Source organism: Macaca fascicularis, chromosome 8 (genome assembly GCF_037993035.2).
Source record: "Macaca fascicularis isolate 582-1 chromosome 8, T2T-MFA8v1.1".
In the NCBI taxonomy this organism is placed as follows: Eukaryota; Metazoa; Chordata; class Mammalia; order Primates; family Cercopithecidae; genus Macaca; species Macaca fascicularis.
Window position 1 is genome coordinate 135,234,909 of NC_088382.1, and position 16,775 is coordinate 135,251,683.

Sequence of the window (16,775 nt, forward strand, 5' to 3'; positions counted from 1 at the left end):
GAGTCCTTCCCTGCTGGATATTTTGGCTAGAAGGCATGCAGGGGTATCCCTGAGATACATATGGCCTAAAGGGAACATGCAGATGATTTACATCTCTCACTAAAAACGGAAGCACAAATTTAGTTGAGAAGCAGAATAGAAAGGTGTGGAAAGAGCACTGGATCAGGAGTCAATTCCAATTTTGATACCCACCCCGTTCTGTGAACTCGAGCTAATCATGTCATTTTATTTTGTGTTTTATTTCTGAAATTCATTTAACAAAGATTAATGTACTTTTTTTTTTTTTTTTGAGACAGAGTCTCACTCTGCCACCCAGTCTGGAGTGCAGTGGTGCAATCTCAGCTCACTGCAGCCTCTGCCTCCTGGGTTCAAGTGATTCTCATGCCTCAGCCTTGCGAGTAGCTGGGATTTATAGATGTGTGCCACCATGCCCGGCTAATTTTTTTTTTTTTTTTTTTTTGTATTTTTAGTAGAGACGGGGTTTTGCCATGTTGGTCAGGCTGGTCTTAAACTCCTGACCTCAGGTGATCTACCTGTCTCAGCCTCCCAAAGTACTAGGATTACAGACTTGAGCCACCGTGCCTGGCTGAAGATTAATATACTTTTAAAATAAGTGTCTTGAACTATTTCATGTGCTTTACAAATAATAAATCATTTAACCTTTATAATAATCACCAACATAGGTATTATTATTAAAGCTATTTTTTAGATGAGGAAAATGAAGGACAGAAATGTTAAGTAACTTGCCTAGGATAACACAGCTAGTAAGTGATGGATTAAGTCTGAGGTCTCTCTGGATTTCAGAATCTTCATCTGTAAGATAAGGATAGAACCTGTTATCTTGGCCACATCAGCATTTAGTTCCTCTGTGTTCCCACTCCACTTGTATCAGTGGCCTGGTCAGCTCATTTGTACAGAGCTTCTTGGACAGAGCTTCACTTGTACTTCTGCCACTATTGGAATGACAGCCCTTTAAAATGTAAGCTAGATGAAGATGTGGGCCTTTGCCTGTTCATTGATGATAGCCCAAATGACTAGCAGAGTGCCTGACACATAGTAGGCGCTCAATAGATGCTGTTGAATGAATGAACAAATTGATCCCATCACTCCTAGCTCTTCCCCAAACATGGCTTTCTGAAGGCATGGGCTGTGTCTTAGTTATCTCTGGTTCTCTGGGCTCCAGCATATTCCTGGCACAGAAAGATGCTCACACTGAGTGAATAGACCCACATGGTTGCCCTTTGTCTTAGGTCAGAAGTCGTCGTTAGTCATGAAGGCATGAGCACACTTAAATGCTGTAATCCAATGGACATTGACACCAGTAAGCTATGGAGTAATCTTTTGTGGTGGAAAAAAAAGATAAGGTGGAGGAAATGGAGTTCTTTCAATTACTGTGTAACAAACCACTCTCAAGTGTAATGTCTTAAAACAACAACGATTTATTCTTTCTCCCAACAGTTGAGCAGTTTTCTGCTCTTATGTTGTATAGCCAATGTTAGCCAAGTAGCTGCTCTAAGCTGGGAGCTGCCCGAGGCTGGGACATCCAAGATGGCTTCCCATCCTCAGGCCCTCTCTTCCTCATGTGGTCTCTCATGTTCATAATGTAGTTGAAGGTTCTTTACAGTCCGACAGCTGGATTCCAAGAGGCAAGAAGAGAAAGCTTCCCAAACTCTTGAAGCCAGGCTTAGAAATTCCAGAACATTATTTCTACCACATTTATGTGGGCAAAGTAAATTGCAAGGCCCTACCAGATTCAAGCGGAGGGAAAGACAGACTTTACCTCTTGTTGTGAGGAGCAGATGTATGTAGAAAGATGGGAGAAAGTGTTGGTGGCAATATTGGAGACTGTCACAAAGGTATAAGAGGAGTGGTGGCAGAAACCCCAAATTATCCTCAGGCAAACAAGGAGCAATGGATTAGGCTGTGGTTTGCCTGCCAGAAAGTAACTGGTTTCCTACTCAAGTGATAGATACCTGGAGTGTTAAACTTCTCCAGTGCGTCCTGGGGAGTCTGAGCTGACCAGATCACTGGGAACTATCAACTTTCAAATTCTTCTTTTCTAGGTTATGACACCTGGAAAAGGCATGGAGAGAAATGATGTGCATAGCACATCGCAAGGCTGTGCAGGACCAGGGCTGCTATTGCCAAGTAGCTGAGAGCATGGCTGTTAGGTTCAAATGTTGATTTTGTCACCAAAAAGACTAGGCAATTAATAGAATCCTGTGGAATTCTGCCTTCTTGTTTTTTTAATGTGGATAATCGTACCTACTTTATAGGGCGACATAGATCCTGGTGAATAGTATGAGATCCGGAACCAGACTGCCTGAGTTCAAAACCTAGCTTTCCCAGTAATCACCTGCATTACCTTGGAAAAAAATACTTAATTGCCCTTAAATGCATCAGTTTCTGATTCTGTAACATGGAGACAATAATACTAATAATATAATTTAGATTGGTGCAACCTAATTTGAAAGGAATGACAAAAACTGCAATTACTTTTGCATGAAACTAATAATATTACATAATAATATTACAACAATAATATTATATTATTATAATATATAATGTACATATATTTAATAAACATATGTAATATCACAATAATCATAGTGTACAGTGTTGTGAGGATCCAATGAGTTTGTAGAAACATCTAGAAGAATGCCTGCCACAGGATTCACAATCAGTGGATGTTATCTACAGTTATTAGAGTATGTTGGTGAAAATTAAAATGAGATAATGCTTGCAAAAGCCTAGTACATGTATTGCTCATGGTAAGTGATAGCTCTTTTTGTTAGGAAAATGGGTCCTTTGGCCATTTACTCTCTTTCCATGCTCACCCTTGGCGAACTTTGGAGCAAAGGATCCCAAAGTCTCTCTTTAATTGTTCTTCTGCAAGCAATGAGTATCTTATCTAATTGGCTAGATAGAGTATGTGATTTACTGTGCTGCTGTTTACTAGTGGGCAGGGAGAGTCACCCTCAGGCAGGGACAGATTTCACCATCCCCCTTGCCTGGCTTTTGCCTTCTTCCTGCCTTCCTGGGGGAGTTCACCAAAGGGGAGTGTGCCATTAAAAGAGGAAATGCCTTTTTCTCCCTGTCACAGGCTCACTTCTGACTAGACAGATGAATTGAGATTGAATCCCTTCTTTAACAATTCCTGGTTTGTTGTTACTGTATCTTTATTGTATCTCGGTGTCCTCATCTGTATGATGGGAAAAGCAATAGCATATACCTTAGAGAGTTCTTGGAAGAGTCAAATGAGGCAATATTTATGGGAAAGGCTTATATTGTGCCTGGCACAGAGCAAGTGGTTAACTATAGTTAGTAGATTATGGTTGTTGTTATTATTATGTACATGCAAAGGCCCAGCTAAAATGTCCCTTCTCTGGGAAGTCTCCCAAGCTCCTCCAGGTGGAATTTTGGAAGTTAGCATTCTTGGAGCTGGGCGTGGTGGTTCCAGAGGCAGGAGAACTGCTTGAGGCCAGGTGTTTGAGGTCAGCCTGGGCAACATAGTGAGACCCTGTCTCTTTACAAAAAAAAAAAAAAGGAAGTTAGCATTTTCTTCTCCTGGGTTTTCTTCTCACCCTTTCTCTGTATTTTTTTTTTTTTTGATAGTGTATTTCCATTCCAGTGTTGATTGAGAATAGTTGAGAAGTGAATCTTCTCCTTCGTGGTAAACTCAGAGGTGAGGTTTTGTGCTAGAATCAGTCCTTAGGCCTCATTGATCTGTCCCATGTCTGGGCACAAAACAGGAGAAGTATCCACTCTGCCATTTACAACTGTTAATAGAGCACTTACTATGTGCTAAGTCTTTAGGCTGCCCTTTTATGATCCCTTTATCTCTTTAAGGCTGCTTGGGATGTTTCTTTTACTTTGATCTCACTAGTAGTGAACTACTGGGGGTGGGAGGAGCAAGCTGTGACTCTCTCCAGGGCAGGAGACAGACTTTGGTCAAGCATCTCACAGTTGTATAGCTTTCAGCCCCTTTCCACCCTAAGCCTCATGTTCCTTAGTAAAATGCAGCTCACGCCACTTTGCTGTCATTGTTGTTGGGATTAAACAGAATAATTTGTGTCAAAATGTCTGGTAGACAGTAGGCCTTTCCCAAAGATAATTACTCTCCTCTGGCTGGGCCTGGGAGCAATTATGTGGTCCTGAAATGTACTGCAATTGTTGCAGGTACCCTCATAGGAGGTGCCCTGGTGGAGATTTAACTTGAGCTTTTGTTCTTTTATTTTAGTGAGGAAGTTGCCAGTTACAGCAAGGTACAGGCAGGAAAAGAAAGGCACTAAGGCCAATTTCCATGAGAAGGGCAGGTGCAGTGCAGGCAGCCCTCATTCTCTTGAGGGAAAGGTATTACAAGATATTTCCTGACTGGGCGCAGTGGCTCATACCTGTAATCCCAGCATTTTGGGAGGCAGAGGCGGGCGGATCCCTTGAGGTCAGGAGTTTGAGACCAGCCTGGCCAACGTGACGAAATCCCGTCTCTACTAAAAACACAAAAATTAGCCGGGTGTGGTGGTGCATGTCTGTAGTCTCAGCTACTTGGGAGACTGAGGCAGGAGAATTGCTTGTACCTGGGAGGCAGAAGTTGCAGTGAGCCGAGATTGCGCCACTGCATTCCAGCCTGGGTGACAGAGTAAGACTCTTTAAAAAAAAAAAAAAAAATTCCCTTTCTGGAGATTTCAAAAAGAGAAGGTGTTTGCTACAGTAGTCATACGGTGGGTAAAAAGGGATTTGTGAGTGGTGGAAGGTAGACCAAGTTCTGATTTAGTGTTCTTGATGTTCTCTTGTATCCTGAGAAACAGCTGAGTATGAGAAAAGGATTGGAAATATACTTTCAGAGCTCAACATGGGGCCCCTGGCTGTAGGTCAGGGATTTGGTCTTGCCGTTTGCATGTATCCAAGAAATTATGTATATGTAAGCCTCCACAGCGAGAACCTGTGACAGGTCCGTGGCACTTGCAAATTGAGCAGACACCAGTTCCTCTGTGCCTGATGTCTGAAGAGGACTCATTTTTGTTTACACTTGGCCTCCCCAGGGTTTTGGGACAATTTGTTGGGAGCAGAGGAAACTTCCAGAGGAAAATTCTGGACTTCCTGCTTTTAATGTAGGTGACTGCTTAAGAGATGTTTTGGAAAAAGAAGCATAATGTGATGATATTTGTGCTCTGAGTTTATGGAGCAGTTCATACCGGTTATACTAATCATCCCAGAGGGCATTGTGAAATCCAAAGTGAGATATGGTCCTAATTAACTTGTGTCTTAAGGATTATAGGATGAATGGTTCTTCTGAGGGGAGGAGATAGTCTGTTTCCTGGGCAGGGAGGTGGTGAAGAACGAGGTACATCCGGGATCCAGTCAGAGGTTGTTGGCCTGGGTCGTGAGTCTATCAAGGGGAGTTGTGGGAAGAGATGAAACTGTAGGTGACTTCTGGGCCATGGAAAGCCTTGAATGCCTCACTAAGGGGTTTGGGATACAGCTTTTGGCCGCTTGGGGAGGAGTGGGTCTCTCTGGCTATAACTATAAGGGGTTTCGGGGCTGAAAGAGCTCTCTGTCTCCTGACTGCTGACACAGTCTCCAAGATGGCCACCCGTCTGGGCATCCCAGCGCTATCAGCCCTCAGACTCCTTATCCGCAGTTCGTTCTCAAAAAACAGCCAACGCGGCAGCTCCGGGTGGCCAGGATTGCAACACCAAATGTGTTTGTTCCCCATGTTTGTGGAATACCTCAGAGGCACTGTTCCAGTGCCACCTGACTAGTTTTCTGATTGCCACATGGCCCTGGCTCTATCTGCCAATACTCAACCGGGGCTGACTGGTCAGAGATTTTGAGATGTTTGTGGGTTCAAACGTAGAAACCTCCTTAATGTCTGCTCGGGTGAGGAGATTTTACCTCCTCAAAGCTTCTGAATAACACTTATTGGACTTGGAGGCAGCTCTGGCAGCCTGGAATAAGCAGGGTGACCTTGGACCAGTCACAATCTCTCTGAGCTTTAATTCCTTCAACTGCGTAATGAGGATACGAATTCTTACTTTGCAGGATTGTGACCCACAGGTGTGTTTTACAGATGGAAGGTCAGGGAATCAGCTCACTCACCAGGCTCTCTGCCCCTATAGGTCACTAAAAAGCAAGCATGACCTCAAATTTCCGAGTTGTTAAAATTCAATCTTGCATTTAATTTTTGCAAATGAATTGCTGTCAACCTTTGACTGAGAGCAGGAAGAAGCCTGGCTAATATATAACATAATGGGGACTCAGAAGCCCCTGGAAATTGGCTAAGGACTGGTCCCGTGGTACTCTGCCTAAGGAAGGGGGTTGCAAGAGGTATTTGGCCTTGTGTGTCACTTCCTTCATTGACCTCCTACCAAAGGGAAAAAAATGAAGTTGCAGAAGGGAGGTGCTGACCGTTTTGGGGCTTGTATTATGTGCCAAGCACACAGAGAATAGTTTTGCATGTGTTTTCTCATTTTGTCATCTCCTCGATCCTAAGAAGTAGCCAATATTACCCCTGAATAACAGTTGCTCATTCAGTAAATATTTTGTTGAGTGATTACTATGTGCTAGCTATTGTTCTAGGAACTAGAACATATGAGAAACTGAGGTCCAAGGTGGTGACAGGACTTGGTCAAGGTCACACAGCTGCTGTGTGGCCAATATGTATACAATCCCACCTCTCCTGGGGTTTATTCCAACATTGTTTTCATTCCAGGTGCTGGATAGACATAGACGCACATATATGCATACATATGTAGATACACCCAAACACATCCACACTCGTGCACACACCTGCATATGCACATAAATAAGCACACACAGGCACGTGTACACACACATTGTGCAAACACACACATTTTCACACACTAATGCTCACACACAAATACACGTGCACAAATATGCTCACAGACGCATACCACATACACTATTCTAACACATATTCACAAACACACATGCACTTGCACACATTTTCATACACACTATACCATTTATTGGGGAAAATTGTTTTAAAACTTTTGGCATATTTCAGATAAGCAATATTATCAGACATAATCTCAAAGATTTCATTCTCTGTAGTTCCCTCCCTCCATCTCTCCTTCTCTCTCTTCCTTCCGCCTTCCTTCCTTTCTCCCTCCCCATTTCTTCCCTTACTCCTCCTTTTTCTTGTTTCTCTCCCCATTTTGAAACCAGACTTCTCTTCCTCTTTCTAGCCAATAATTTTTTGTTTGTTTTTTAAGACAGAGTCTCACTCTGTCACCCAGGTTGGAGTGTAGTGGTGCGATCTTGGCTCACTGTAACCTCTGCTTCCCGGGCTCAGGTGATCCTCCAGCCTCAGCCTCCTGAGTAGCTGGGACAACAGGTGTGAACCACCATGCCTGGCTACTTTTTTGTATTCTTTTTGTAAAGACGGAGTTTCACCATGTTGCTCAGGCTGGTCTTGAACTCCTGAGTTCAAAGCAATTCACCCACCTTGGCCTCCCAAAGTGTGGGAGTTATAGGCGTGAGCCACCGTGCCTAGCCTAGCTACAAAATCTTAGGGAATTATCAGGACTATCAGACTCTGGCTGGAATTTTCTTTTTTTTTTTGAGACGGAGTCTCGCTCTGTATCCCAGGCTGGAGTGCAGTGGCTGGATCTCAGCTCACTGCAAGCTCTGCCTCCCGGGTTTACGCCATTCTCCTGCCTCAGCCTCCCGAGTAGCTGGGACTACAGGCACCCGCCACCTTGCCCGGCTAGTTTTTTGTATTTTTTAGTAGAGATGGGGTTTCACCGTGTTAGCCAGGATGGTCTCGATCTCCTGACCTCGTGATCCGCCCGTCTCAGCCTCCCAAAGTGCTAGGATTACAGGCTTGAGCCACCGCACCCGGCCTCTCAGGTTGGAATTTTCAACCAGAAAGTAAAGACTCCCTCCAAGGCTACCAAAAGCTGAATCTGTTTGCCAAATTCTGCCTAGGTTCTTTCCCACATGCAGCTGCATAATCTCCAGAGTCCCCTCCCCACCATCAGGCATGGCATGCTCAGGTTCAAGTCAAGTTCTTGCAGCCAGGCATCCCCAGTCCCAGCACCCACCTACCAGCTCTCCCGTGCATGTGCCAAGTGCCTGTGAAGGCCTCTTCCAAGTCTTTCATCACCCCTCAGGGTGGGGATGCATCTATTTTGGTGTTTCAACACTTTGCTTCCACCTGGCATTTCATTTGCCAGCTAATAGGTGAAGTAACTCATCTTGCTACTGGCAACATGGAAACTGTGCTTTATGGGGAGCTGTGCTCTGGTCCATAAAGTGTTTGTAGGGACATGGCAAGTCCAACCTGGAGTCCTTAGTGGCCACTAGGAGGTAGGCTGGATTGCTGGGCTTCAGTCCAGCTCATCAGTACAGGCAATCAAACTCTTCAGAGTATTTCATCATCCCAGCCGCTCAAGGTGGGGGTGGTGGTATTTGAGAAACTTTGGCAACTCCCGTCTCAATCCCTGAAGAGTGCCAACAGAGTCACCTTTCCCAACTCATCTATTTTTCTTGGTATCAGGGACATCTCTCACTCAATAAATCTAAATCACCTTTGCTTTTACCATGAAAGGATCTTGAAAGCGTGCTTAGAGACTCCAAGTTCTCATTGGGACCGTTGGACTCCAGGGTCTAGCATTTACCCAACTGACCACATTGCCCAACTGGATGCATTTGCTAGAGGCAGGTCATTAAGTTCAAGCGCTTGTAAACAATTCCCAGGGAACGGGGACAGCTGATTCCGCAGACAGCTTAGGAATGGTTTTAGCAACATGCACTTCATCTGGGGCAAGCTACCTCTACTACGTGCACGCACACAGACACATATACACACGCACACACATATCCCACTGGAGAAGATAAAACAGGAAGATGGAAATAGGAGCTCTAGTGAAGATGATGTTGTGGAGGAGAACAGCGCCCAGTAAGAGAAGGGGAACCCAACACCAGGTGCCTCATGGGCATGGGGCCAGACTTTGGGATTGTTTAGTGATAAAGAAATGGACTTCCGGAGGTGGGGTTCTCCTGGGCACTGAGCCGATAGCCTTATATGGTGATTACTTACAATCAAGTCTTATGTTGTAACTAGACCATAAACTTTCAGCAGGTAGGGATCAGGGCTCATGCTTATTTTCCCTCTTCTGTTCCACTCTAACTCAGAGCCTTACGCATAGACAGTGTTCACTAAGTGCCTGAAAGGAAAGGAACTTAGGCTACATTTATATCACATGCTGTCACGTTCAAACCTTTTACCATGAGTTAGCCCCTTCTGGTTGCTGAGCTCACTTTCAGGCATGTGACCCCCTCTACTCCTTTATCTGGCACCCGTTACCGTGTGGAACAGCATCAGGCTTCGGTGAGCTGTCTTCTAGCAGGGAGGCAAGATTTACACATACAGAGCAGCGTGTGGTCACAGGCTACAGTGGGTTCACTGAAGCGTGGTGAGTTTAGACAACACGTTGGTCCTGTGACAGCCAGTAAAAGGAGTATTTATCTCTTCCATTAAGAGGAGCTACCAGGGAGGCATCCTTGGAGCAAGTGAGATTAAGGGGTGGCCTTGTGAGAAGGAAGAGAAGAGACTGGTTTAGGCCAAAGGAATGGTGCAAGCAAAGGGACAGTGCCAGGCGAACACATTGGTTTGCTCTTTCTTCCTCTTGTTTACTCATTCATCTACCCAAAAATACTTAATGAGCCCTGCTGCATGCCAGGCACTGTTCCAGGCTTTAGGGACAGAGCTGTGGGCATGTCTAGTCCATAAAGTTTATAAAGATAACAAACAAATATTACAAGTGAGCAAAGCATTAACTAGAAAAGCACTGAGTGTCTTAAGGGCATTGAATAGCTAGGGGCAGAAGTAGGGCTAATAAGGGCTGAAGGATAAGGGGGGCAGCCTGGAAATGTGACACGAGGTGTTGGGGAAATAGCAAGAAGCGTTCCAAGCATGAAGTTCCAGGGATAGGAATGAGCTAGACTCTCAAAAGTCACTTGAAGTCCTGTGTGGCCAGAGTGTAGGAAGTCTAGGGAAGGGCAGTGGGGTGGAGGGAAGAGTGAGTGAACAAGGTGGGGGTGGGAAGGTGAGGAGTAGGGGGTGGATAAGGTCAGGCAGAGGTTACACAGAACCTTTTGGGCCACGATAAGGATTTTGAACTTCTTCTAAGGTAAGCCAAGCAAGTAACGCTGTTGACTTGAAAGCGGGTGCAAGCAGTGTAAAGATGCAGCAGCCCCGTGAAATATTCAGGGCAGGAATCTCTAGGGTGGGGAGTGAAGGGAGAGGGAAGCATTGAGAATGAGTCTAGGGCTCCCTGCTTAAGTAACTGGTCAGGTGGAGCTTCTGTTTACTGAGGTAAAGAGCACAGAATGGGGACAGGTATTAGGGGATGACACAGTTTTGCAAAGGTGGGTTGGAGGGTTTATGAGATTCCTGCATGGGATATTGAAGATCTCATCTGGAACCCCTGATAAGATATTCTCTTTTTCTTTCTGCTTTTCCCTTTCCTGGGCCTTAGCCTCTGGAATATGTTCCATGAATGATCTTTTATTGTCACCAGCCCTGGTTGGCTGTGAGAAGAGAGGGTGGCTGCCAAGTATCTATTCCAAGGTGTATCTGTCCATTTTTCTTTGCTATAAAGAAATACCTGAGACTGGGTAATTTACAAAGAAAAGAGGTTTATTTGGCTCACAGTTCTGCAGGCTGTGCAAGCATTGCACAAGCACCTACTTGACTTCTGGTGAGACCTCAGGAAGCTTTTACTCATGGTAGAATGTGAAGGGGAGCCGGCATGTCATGGTGAAAGATGGATCAAGAGAGAGACACACAGGAAGAGGTTCCAGGCTCCTTTAAACAACCAGCTCTCTTGTGAATTAACAGCACCAGAACTCATCCATTACTGTAGGGAGGGCACCAAGCCATTCATGAGGGATCCACCCCATTATGACCCCAACACTTCCCACTAGGCTCCACCTCCAACACTGGGGATCATATTTCAACATGTCATTCGAAGGGGACACAGATCCAAACTATATCACTAGGCAAGCACAACTCCCAATGTATGAAGGTTCATTGGAAGGTCTGTTGGAATGATAGAAATTATTCCATTCCATTTCATCCCATTCATTTTGTTCAACTCGACCAGTATTTTCTCTCTTCTTTTCTTTTCTTTCTTTCTTTTTTTTGAGATGGAATCTTGTTCCGTCTCCAGGCTGGAGTGCAGTGGCACAATCTCGGCTCACTGTAACCTCCACCTCCTGGGTTCAGGTGATTCTCCTGCCTCAGCCTCCTGAGTAGCTGGGACTACAGGTGCACACAGCACGCCTGGCTAATTTTTGTATTTTTGGTAGAGACAGGGTTTCACCGTGTTGGCCAGGATGGTCTCAATCTCTTGATCTCTTGATCCGCCCGCCTTGGCCTCCCAGAGTGCTGGGATTACAGACGTGAGCCACTACGCCCAGCCTCAACCAGTATTTTCTGTGTGCCTGCCCTGTACCCAGCACAGGCTCATGGGGTTAACATGACCACTAGGGAGGCAGACATGCAAGATAAAATTTTACACTTTCTGGAAGCATAGACAAAGTACCCTGGGAGAAGAGTCAAAAAGTACTTGAACTCATTTCCTCATGTTTTTCAGAAGCAGAAACTGAGGCTCAGAGAAGTGAAGAAACTTCCCTGAGTTGACATAGTGTTTAAAAGCAGAGGCAGAGCTGGAACCCAGTTCTGAGTCCCAGACTAACATGTTTGTCCATGTTGTATGAGGCCTCCTACTGGCACACATCTTTCCATAAGTGACATGACACAGACAGTGTAGGAGAGTTTGATAGGCAAGAACTCTAGCTCTAGAGTCAGACAGTTCTGGGTTCAAATTCCGGCTCTGATATTTGTGACCTTGGGCAAGTTATCAACTTCCCTAAGCTTTAGTTTCTCTATTTCTAAAGTGAATATTAGTACCTCTGGGACTAATAACAGTACCTCCAATGTCTGTCTATATTGAGGATTGAATGAGTAGTGCTTATGAAGCATGACTTACTCGCCAGTTGTCACCCCCTGCACTGCTACCACTCTGGTTGAAGCCCCCATCATTGTGGGCCTAGATCTGGGCTATTTTTTTGCGTCTGCTTTCACCCTAGAGATAGCATCTGAGTGGAGCTTCTTGTGTAATTGATTTATTACATAAGGGATGTAGGAGAACCCTGTATGTAAGTGCGGGAGGCTGGAGAAGGCAATGGAAGGGGTTCAGCACAGATATGGTTTCAGCTGGAGAACAGCCTCAGTCTGATCCCATGGGCAGTCTGAAGCATGAATGGCCCTGCAGAGCTGGTCCCTCCTTGTGGCTGAGGGACTGGGTATTCTACTTCCAGTTAGTTGGGGGTGTGTGACTCCTAGGCATTTCCCTGTGAGACGGCTCCTGACTATCCACAAAGGTAATACTCTGGAGAAGGGTGCATTGCTCACAGCAGCTTGGGGGTGGGTGTGTTGGCTGGGACTGCAAGGACATCTTGGGTGGGGCCCCAACACTTTGGTGCTAGCACATCTTTAAACACTCACAAATCTCTCTTTCTAACAAAGAGAGGGTAAGTCTGAGACAATGGAATCTATCTAGCCTTAACTGAATCAACACTGTGGCTGTTTTGATTGCCCCTGCATTTTCATGGTAAATGATACTGCATTTCTCCTTGATAGTGATACAAAATTTAATTTGAAACAAGTCCATTTACATTAAAAAAACTGGGTTGATTTAAAGACATATTAGTAAACGATGGTACAGGTGGTAGCTGGATAAGGCAAATAAAATACAGGGCCCTCCAGAATATTGGAGTTTGAGGGAGGCCATGTTTGCAGATAGAGCAGGAAAGATCCAAGGTCCCAGATTGAAGTGGGGACTTTATCTTTCACTCTCAGTGGCCCTAGACGACTCATTGCATTAGTGGGGGAAGCACTGTATCAAGAGGACCCTCTGTGTGGTCTGAGCAAATCATTCATGTTCCAATCACTCATGGGTTCCAGCCAGCCCACGTGGGAAATAGAGTCAGGATTATATTGGTTGCTAGTGTCAGAAACACAAATAAGCGTCTTCAGGAAAGGGGCATTATTGGTTCTTGTAACTGTGAAGTTCCGGGACAAGACAGCTTCAGTTCTCGTTGGATTCAGGGATTTCAAGTGTCTTCCCTCTCCTAGCTAAAGTCCCAGAATTGAGTCTGGCAGGCTTCAGATAGGTAGACGTTTCTGATTGGCTAGGCCTTGGTCATGTGCCCACAGGTGGGTGGAAGGTTCTGATTGGCCAGGAGTTGGTCGTGTGCCCACGGGTGGGTAGAAGGTTCTGATTGGCCAGACTTTAGTCATGTGCCCATAGTGGCCAGGGGTTATGAAGGGTGGGAGAGCAGGCAGGGTCAGCCCTTTCAAACACTGTAGATTAGAATGGGGTGGAGGAGGATGGTGCTGCTTTATGGAGAACCACCTTGCTGTTATCAGATGAAGGGATGAATATGTAAGTAAGAGATGTCGTACCCAACAGAGGACTTTCTGTAAGGTTGTTTCCAGCTCTTTCCTTTGCAGCTGCACTCTGTGCTGACCCCTGATGTTTGCGGAGGAGGTTGAGGCCCCCTCGGGGAGCCTTCCTGTTTTCTAGCCTCCGCTCAGAAATTGCACCTTCTTACTCTCACTTGAAGTGCCACTTGAAGTGCCCCCTACCCTCATCACGTCGTCACCTCCAATACCTCTATTTACCAGGAGAAACCTGCTCTTCATCCTCCTCTGCCTAAAACCCTCTACTTCCGTTTGCAAACAAACCCCTGAGAGCCAGGGCTCCTCTGAGCCTGCTGCTCCTCTTACTAGCTGGGCATCTGAAGGCTCTAGATCTCAGCATCTCCATCTATAAAGAGGATCATAACTGTGCTGCCTCCTAGGGCTGTGGTGAGATTTACATGTTACTACAAGGAAAACATTTCACACCTGACTGCTCGTGGTTAGTTCTATAGATGCGACCTGTAATTATAGTTACGGAATACGAGGCTCCAAACAATCTGCTGCTCACTCTGTACTCAGCCTCATGTCTATGCCTCTTCCCAACTCCCTGAACTCCCCAGCCATGTTAGGCTCCTCCCCATGACCTGAGTACACCTATTTTTTCTTTCCTCCACATTTGCTCATGCTCTTCCCTCTGCCTGCAATGCCCTTTCTTCCCTAGCACCTTAAGACCTGGCTCATGTCCTATTTTCTCTGGGAAACCTCCCTAGTCAGTTATCATGACCTACCATCCCCACTCTAAGGCTAAGGAATGATTCCCCTTCTGTTTCGCGTTTCCCCAGGACTCAGGGGTGTTCCTTTATTCTAGTACACCTCAGTGTGTGTTTCTGTGGTTGTTTTGGGGTCAGTCTCCACACACAGGTGTGAGTTTCCTGTGGGTAGGGACGTGTGTTCATCTCACTGCTCTGCATTCTCAGCATGGAGTCCCACGCGTAATAAAATGCTCAGAGCTTGTTGGGTGAATGAAAGAATAGCCTGTGTACTTGTCCGCTTGAAGGTGAGGACTGTGTCCAACTTCATCTTTGTTTCCCCAATGTCTGGCACCCAGCAGGCGTTCACTAAATTATTCTTGCACGTAATCGAAGGATAGATAAGGCAGATGTGTGCTGGCAGGTGAAGCAAGGAAAGGTATGAAGGACCCAGGAAAGGGAGAATTTGGACAGTGAAATCAGGGGCCAAGATGTGGTTCTGGAGCACTGAGGGGGAAGCCGGACGAGGGAGCTGGGGGAGTCGTGGGAGGCCCAGCCTCTTCTCCCTGAGCTACGCTCTTTCCTAGCTGTATGGGAAGGAAGAGACCCCACCCAGCCTGAACAGGGGTATTAACATGCTCGAATGGCTCGAGGAGTGTTTCACAGGCTTATCTGTTAATAATAAAAATGAAATTATGTGAAAAATACAACAATGTGTGGGTTGCAGGACAAGTTAATGATTTCTCATGTAGTCAGATGTATGTCCCTTTAATGGAGGCAGGTAATGGCGGTGCTAATAATACCCTGGATCTGTTGATAGCGTCTTTCTTCTGAGGAGCTCAAAGCACTTTCTATTCTTATCTCATCTCTCTTTCTGACTTCCCAGGGAAGTCAGTCTGATTATCCCCATTTCTCAGGTGCCTATGTTCTGTGACTCACACTGCGCCTCTGGAGCTCATCCCTTCGTCCAGCCTGGGTGGGGCCCATGTGACTCCCTCCTCCTTGAGCGCTGTGCCTGGAGCACCCTCACTTCCTGGGTGACCAAGAAGGCTTGGCTCACTATACAGGGTGCTCTGAACTGTGGGTCTATGGGAGCTAACCACACCACAGGAAGCAGAGGGGTGGTGGGGGCAGGGCTGAAGAGAGGAGGAGGTGGAGGAGGAAGAACCTGAGGAAGGGGGAGGGATGAAAGGTCTGGAGGACTCAGAACACTAGACTCTGAACATGCTGAGGGCAGGGGCCATGTCCTGTTTGCCTTCATATCCCTAAGACGAAATCCAGTGCATGACATGGCATAGGTACATAGGCCGGATACATGGATGGTCAGGCGACAGGTGGACATGCCATGGTATCTTTCAAGACCCAACTCAAAGATCACCTCTTTGAGAAGCTTTCCTTCACCCTTCCACTGGACTACCAGCATACCACTGCTGGATTCATAACCCTTGGCGCCTCTCAGGCAGCTCTGTGGTAGAGTTAACTGTCTATGTGTCAGATGCCCCCATTTGGGTGTCAGTTCCTGGCCCAGGCATGAGTCTAACTTGTCTCATATCTTTAGGGTCTGTTAGCACAGGATGTCTCACGTGAGAGTGGGCAGAGAGAGGTACAGGAAAGGCTGGGCTTTGAAGTCAGAAAGACCCAGATTTATATGTGGGTTCCACTGTGGCTCAGGAAACCCCTTAGCCTCCTTGTGATATGCTCCTTTCCCCCTTCCTCATGATAAAATGGAGCCGAGAAAACCCACTTTGCTGGGTGTGGCAAGGCTAACCGTGGTGGCATTGCTTGGCACCTAGAATGTGTTCGGTATTCATTTCCTATGATTAATTTTAGATTTGGTGGTTTCCAGCCCTGGCTCGGCATTAGAACCACCCTTCTCAGGAATAGACATACTTGGAACTCCACCCCTGGGAAAATTCTGAGCCTGTGGATCTGGGGTGGGGCCAGGATCTGCCTGTTAAAAAGGGTCCTCTGGTTATTCTGATGTTGGAGGGTCTCAGTGTTCGTGAAATCAAACATATGATTGAATGTAAGGTAGAACATAAGTCCTTGATTTCTCTGGTCTCTAGGGTTCAGTGAGGGGACAGAAAAGGCTCCTTGGTAACGTGGTCTCTTCTAGGAGGGTTGCTTGGGGGGGTCCAAGAACTCAAAGCATTTCCTCTTCTTATCTCATCTCTGCAGGTCCAGCCTTGCCCATCAAAGCAGATGGAACGGAGAGGAAGTTCACCCTGGCTTCCTTTGCACTACCCCTGTGACCTAAGTAAGTTGGCCACCTTCTCTGCACTTGGTCTCGCCACTTTGTGCAGCAGGCATTCTCCATGTTTTACATTTGCAGACCAGATGTAGGAGGCGGAAGAGCTCTGTGGACTCCATGACCATCAGTCAAGTGGGTTGTGAGGTGTTGCTTGTCTTTGCTAGAATTTCTCAAGCGTACAAAGAATTAGAGATAGAAATGAAAGTTCGCAACTGTTTAGAGTTCCAGCTGGCATCTGATAGACCCCTAAGGGACCTCCATGCAGACTGGGGTGCCAGCCAGGCCTTCTTTCTGAATCAGGTACCCAGAACTCTCCCGT

The 16,775-nt window shown here is 46.2% G+C and overlaps 1 long non-coding RNA gene across 4 annotated transcripts in view; it reads left to right on the forward strand.

Moving 5' to 3' along the window:
* Nucleotides 1–16,775, forward strand: part of LOC135964816 (uncharacterized) — a 91,444-nt gene that overhangs the window by 36,171 nt on the left and 38,498 nt on the right. For 2 of the 4 annotated variants that reach the window (XR_010577479.1, XR_010577478.1), the window contains exons 1-2: nt 13,383–13,478; nt 16,384–16,462. This is a non-coding gene — a long non-coding RNA (uncharacterized lncRNA). Of the gene's footprint in view, nt 1–13,382; nt 13,479–16,383; nt 16,463–16,775 lie in introns of those variants that run through there. The other 2 variants (XR_012416944.1, XR_012416945.1) reach the window with 1 other exon arrangement.